The sequence below is a fragment of the Vicia villosa genome, unplaced genomic scaffold (genome assembly GCF_029867415.1).
Source record: "Vicia villosa cultivar HV-30 ecotype Madison, WI unplaced genomic scaffold, Vvil1.0 ctg.001130F_1_1, whole genome shotgun sequence".
Lineage (NCBI taxonomy): Eukaryota > Viridiplantae > Streptophyta > Magnoliopsida > Fabales > Fabaceae > Vicia > Vicia villosa.
The window spans coordinates 180,050-186,049 of NW_026705497.1; positions in this window are offsets into that span (position 1 = coordinate 180,050).

Below are 6,000 nucleotides of genomic sequence, written 5' to 3' on the forward strand. Positions count from 1 at the left end.
ACTATCTCATTATTCTATTATTAGTTAAATTAATTCATTAACATAATAACACACAATTAATTAGTTATCATACTAAATAATAATTAAATAATTATACCATAGAAAAATCGAAATGTTACAAGAATGACTGAGAATTTTATGATAAGAAGAGAATTATTACGTATGTAGGATCAATAATATTGGAAAATATGGCTTGGATATTTCACAATGCACATGACCTCTCAAAGTGCGAAACACCTACCATTCTATGGCATTTGTTCTTTATATTTATTAATCTATTATGTTTCCGGTATTAAAAAATAAAAAAAAATCAAATATCCTTTACTATCGCTCTTAATTAATGTGAAATACTACTTATAAATGAACAAATAAGTGAGTTTAAATGAGCAAATAATCTAAAACAATTTAAAATAAAATAAAAGTATTTCTAACAAATATTATTATGAGAGGACTCTAGATGATATATATTAATAGTATTAATTTATTTTCTATTGAAAATTTGAAAGTATAACAACTACGTGCCCCTTAACATTTTTTTCTATTGAAAATTTGAAAGTATAACAACTACGGATGTTTTAATCAACCGTGGTTATAAGTTTCGTATATCACTACGTTTGAAGCTTGCAACCGTTGTGAATTTTTTTTCCATAAAATTAAAACATAGTAGATACTTTATTTCGCTCATAACACACAGGGGCGTCCTAACGAACGAGACGACAGCGATACCGAAATCTTCACCATCCTCTTCGAATATCATTTCTGGAAGCACAATCTTCACCATCCTATTTGAATATCATTTATGGAAGTGAAACCTATCCTCCGATTCCTTTGGATGAAGTTCTTTTTGTGTTTAGGTTCAAAGAGGAATTCCGCTTTTATATTGGTTCTTATGATTCTTCCTCTTATCTCAACTTTGAAAGTCTAAAAGCCAAAAGATTTCACGCATGTCAAGTTTGCTAATTATTACTTCTTTAATTATCTACGTTTTCATCTCTTGGAAGTTGAAAACCTCGAGCTGTTGAATGATTAATCTCTTTGTCATTTCAAATTATTTTTCTCTTCTTTGAAAGTTTTGATATTCCTTTTTACGCATAACGGATGTATTGTTGTTTCTTCTATGATATTTCTAGGTTGTTTGGATCCTAATGAAATTGTGTCATTGATGTAATACAAATTTCAATTTAAAAGTGGGTGTATTGTTGTTTCTCATATGATATGATTGAGACTTATTTAGAAATAATATCACAACGGTTGTTAATTCAACCCTTATTATAAATAGAATAATAAAACCAAAAAATTATGTTGTAGGAGTCATACCCACGACCTTTCTATTATAACACAACAGGTGTTTCCTAGGGATGTAAATGGATATCCATGGAGATGGATAGTATGATATTTGTGTCCACCCTGTTGGATAAATATGATATCCATATCCGCTCCATATCCGTCAGATATATGCTAAACGGGTAATCAGCAGATTTTAAGATATGCGCGAATTTTTACAAATATCCATAGAGAACACCATTTTATAAAATTATGTCTTGAAAAAATATATTTAACTTGTTTTTAATACACAAGATATTATTATCACATAACATTCATACAAATCTCTTTTATTTTAACAACAAAATTTCATCACATTCATTTCCTTCATTTTCGCCAAAGCATAATATCCATACATTTTATTTTTAACAAGAAAATAATGATATTGTGATTGTGAATTATGGTGGAAGAGCAGACAACAGAGAAGTAGAAAGGATGACACTGGATGGACGAAAAAAGCGCGGTACTGATTGGTTGGACAGTGGAGTTGTTGAAGAGGTATGAAGCATAGAAGAAGCTTAAATATGAAATGACCAATAAAATTTGAATAGAATATAGAGGAGACTAGTTTTCTAGTTTTTTAGAATATGAAAAGATAGAGTATAATAAACTGACAATATTTAAATAATTTTTATAATTTATTAACGGGTACGGATATCCGCGGGTATGGATAACATTAAATCCGTATCCATATCCATTAATAAACAGGTATTTATATATCCACTTATTTTATCTGCGGAAATATTTTAAATTATCCGTCCCGTATCCGTGACGGAGTTTATCCGCGGATATTCGCTGATATGGATATTTTTGTCATCTCTAATCCATAAACCGTAGTTATAAATAGCATGCTATCTAATTTATAACAACGGTGACACGCCCATTATGGTAACCAACATACATACAATCACACGCTATCTAACAACAGACGTGCTACCGACATTATATATGTTTTACAATTATCATTGTTTATGTTTTTCGTAGTAGTTATTTTACTTAATTTGAGATATACTTAATTGTCAGAGATATGTTTTCCTTGAACCTCTGTCGTTACTTTATACAAGACACTTGAACTATGCTTTTCAACCAAAGATATTTAATTATGTAAATTATGTGAACTAGAAAAATAAGCTATATGAACAATAATTTAGTCAAATAAGAAAAATTAAAAATTTTAGAAATACTATCTAACAAGTGAAAAGATTTCTCCAAAAAAAATGTTAATGTAATAGTTCATCTATATTATAATAGATGAATGGATCGTAGTTGAAAATGTTATTGCAATAGTTCATCTATATAATATAGATGAATTGATGGTATTTGAATGAAAGTTAATAAATTAAATAAAGAATATAATAAGGAGTTCTTACCGTTCGACATTTCTCAAACCTCTATTCATTCTCATTATCATCTTGCCTCCCACATTAAAATAATTTCCATTTTATGTATAATTGTTTGTTTAAAGAAAAGAGAAAATTTTCCATTGGATTAGTGGAGTTCAGTCATGCCAATCCAGCATTTGAAATCGACCTCGTTGAAAATTCAGCATAGTGACAGATGAAATTTTTTCTTCAATTTAAACTAAAATAAAGATTATTAATTACTTTCTTTAGATGTATAATTTTAATGTTTTTAATACTTTTGAATTACTTTACTTCTAGACAAAGTAATAAATAAATTAAATATTGAAATTGTGAATATATTTAATATTTTATTTATTTATTTATTTTATAAATTCAAAAATCAATATATAAGAGAAAAGGATTGAGGGGACACCAACAAATTTAAAATTTAAAATTAGACAAACTTTGTTTATCATGATACAAAGATGAAGGAAGAAAATTAAGGGGAATGTGCCACACGTTATGGGGTTCTACAATGGTGCCTCCCTATAAATATGAGTGGTGAAAAACTCCATTTCTCTAACTTTAACCATCTAGTTTGAATGGACAAGGCACAATTTTAGGATCTTGAGTCGCAACAATAAAATATTTGAATTTGTTTTCAGCCAAACCTTAGCAATGTCAGAATTAAAAGCAAAATCAATGGTTTTCATGACACCATAACATTTGATTTTATTTTTTCCTAATCATATCCTATAAATATTGAAAACCCCACTTTACCCCTGCTTTGGAAATTCATTTCTGAAGTTTTTTTTTTTTTTAAATTTTTTAGACTTCGGAAGTGCATCTCCGAAAACACCAAATGGGGGGTGTTTTCGGAGATGCACTTTCGAAAACACCTTTTTTCAGATTTTGGGGAGTTTCGGAAATGAACTTCCGAATTATGCAGAAACTGTGTTTTTTTTTATGTTTTTGGAAACAGTCTCGTATTTTTAATTAAAGGAAGACGGCAAATAAAATAAGCGACATATAAACAGAAAATACTAATATGATAAAAATAGTAATATATACAAGCCGATCCAAATCCAAATAATAATAGTGTGCGAAAGATACAATCCGAAAAAAAAAATAAACCCAACCACTACTGAGTATGCCTAACCCTCTCTCTCTGGGACCTCCTCTACCGCCTGTATGCCGCCGCACGGCCCGCATCAGTGACGATCATCTCCATCACGGCGACTGCCTCTGGACCGCCCTGATGAACGACACCTCGATCCAACGCGTCCCGCCCAAGCATCTCTATCCGCTGGCAGATCGGCAGGATATCAATGGCGTGGTCATCCTCGGCCTGCTGGTTCTCCAGGATCTCCTCGTGTGCTGGCCTAGGAGCGCCGAGAGCGCCGGGTGTCAGCAGAGGATGTGACACCCGATAGAACCATGTGACGTATCCCTCCATATTGTCCCAGTCCTGGGTGACCCGAATGCGACGATACTCCTCCGGTACCACATGATGCTCCCAATCCTCAAATATGGCAGTGAGCTGCACTCGGGTCACCGTGTCGGGAGCAGCCTCAAAAGGTGACCTGGGTATCATCTACACAAATCCGAACTGCCGCATGCACCGCTCAGGGAGATACCGAACTATGGTGTTGGTCCCGCATGCCAACCAGCCAGAATATAAAGATATGCCGTCAAAGGGGACAATATGAGTGTAGTCGCTGAATGGCCTCCAAGTGACGTCATCATGCATCGTGCGGTCCAGGTACCCACGGTATGGTCCCACTGCATTGTTCCCCCTCTAGAGAACGTATCTGGCGGCCCTGGGCATGGCATCATCGTACTCAGGATCAATGTGGAAGCCGTGGATGCGGAGAAGTAAGAGATGATCCAGCTCTGAAACACAAACACGACAATGTATTAAAAATAAATACGAAACATAAATAAATACGAAACAATTAAAATGAAACGTACCGTAAGTAGTGTGTAGGATCCGGTCAACTGCCTCGTCCTTCAGTTGGAGGCCTCATTCAGCTTCTGGTATAGGTATGCCAGAGTAGCTACCCCCCAGTTCCACTAGTGAACGGTGGTCAAGTCCATGAAGTAGCGGAGGTAGGTCACGTCGACGTACCTCGCACTCTTGTCCATAAAGATCGCAGCGCCTACCACATGCATGTACCAGCACTGGAGAGCGCAGCCACGGTGATAATGTGTAAATAGGTCGTCACCCGCATCCTCGGCTTTGGCCGCCGCCACCAGGTGGTGCTCGAAATAAGTGCTCAGTGTGGTGAACCGGATATGAGGCCCAGATGTCGTGATGCACTCATAGTCAGCAACTTTGGGCTCCATACCCAAATAGAGCGCCATCCACTCACTGGCTTCGATCCTCTGGATCCGGGAGTGGTGCAACAGCACCCCCTGATCGGCCGGTGGAGAAGACACTGCACATCATGCAAGGTTATTGTCATCTCCCCAACCGGTAAGTGGAAAGAAGACGTCTCCTTGTGCCACCGCTCCACAAAGGCCCCCTGCATGCCGTGACTGATGGTAGAATACCCCGTCATGCAGAGCCCACTAAGCCCTGAAGCTCTCACCGCGTCGTTAAACCACTCGGCAGTCGATTTAAACAGACTGAAAACCTTCCGGGCGTGGTTCACCATTTTCAACGGCTCTCTCTCCTGTTACATAAAAAAAAGTAATGTAGTCGGACAAATTATAAAAAATACCTCTCCCTCCCAGATACGCCGAGCGACGTGCTCGCGGTAGGTAAGCAGCACGGAAGTATCACTGGGCCCTCTCGGGTAGCCCTCCTCCTGCTCATCCTCCTCCCCGAGTGGAGGGTCAACATCTGGTACCTCCTCCGCCTCGTGGTATGGCACTGCCACGTCCTCCTCCTCCTCTCGCTGGCGGGAAGAAGATACCCGAGCCAGACGACTCCTCGATCCAGATGTAGAGGTACCCTCGTCCATCTCCACGGGAACTCGCACACGTCGTCCCCGGCCCTGCCCCCGTCCCTGTGTCGACTCCAGCTGCGCCGCCGCCCGCTCGCGTCTAGCCGACGCAGTCTGGGTTTCTCTACCCTGTCTGATGCGTGCTTGGTTGCCTGACATGTTCCTGAAAACAATTGAAATCGATTAATATGCGAGACAACATAAAGAACTAAAAAAATTGCACTTCTGATACAATTCGGAAGTTCATTTCCGAAACCGGGAATGGAGGTGTTTTCGGAAATGAACTTCCGAAACACCCCTGCGAGGAAGTTTTTTGCAACTTCCATGGCAGACCCCAAAAACAAACTTCAAAACTATGTTTAATCATTCTAAACAACCTAAATATC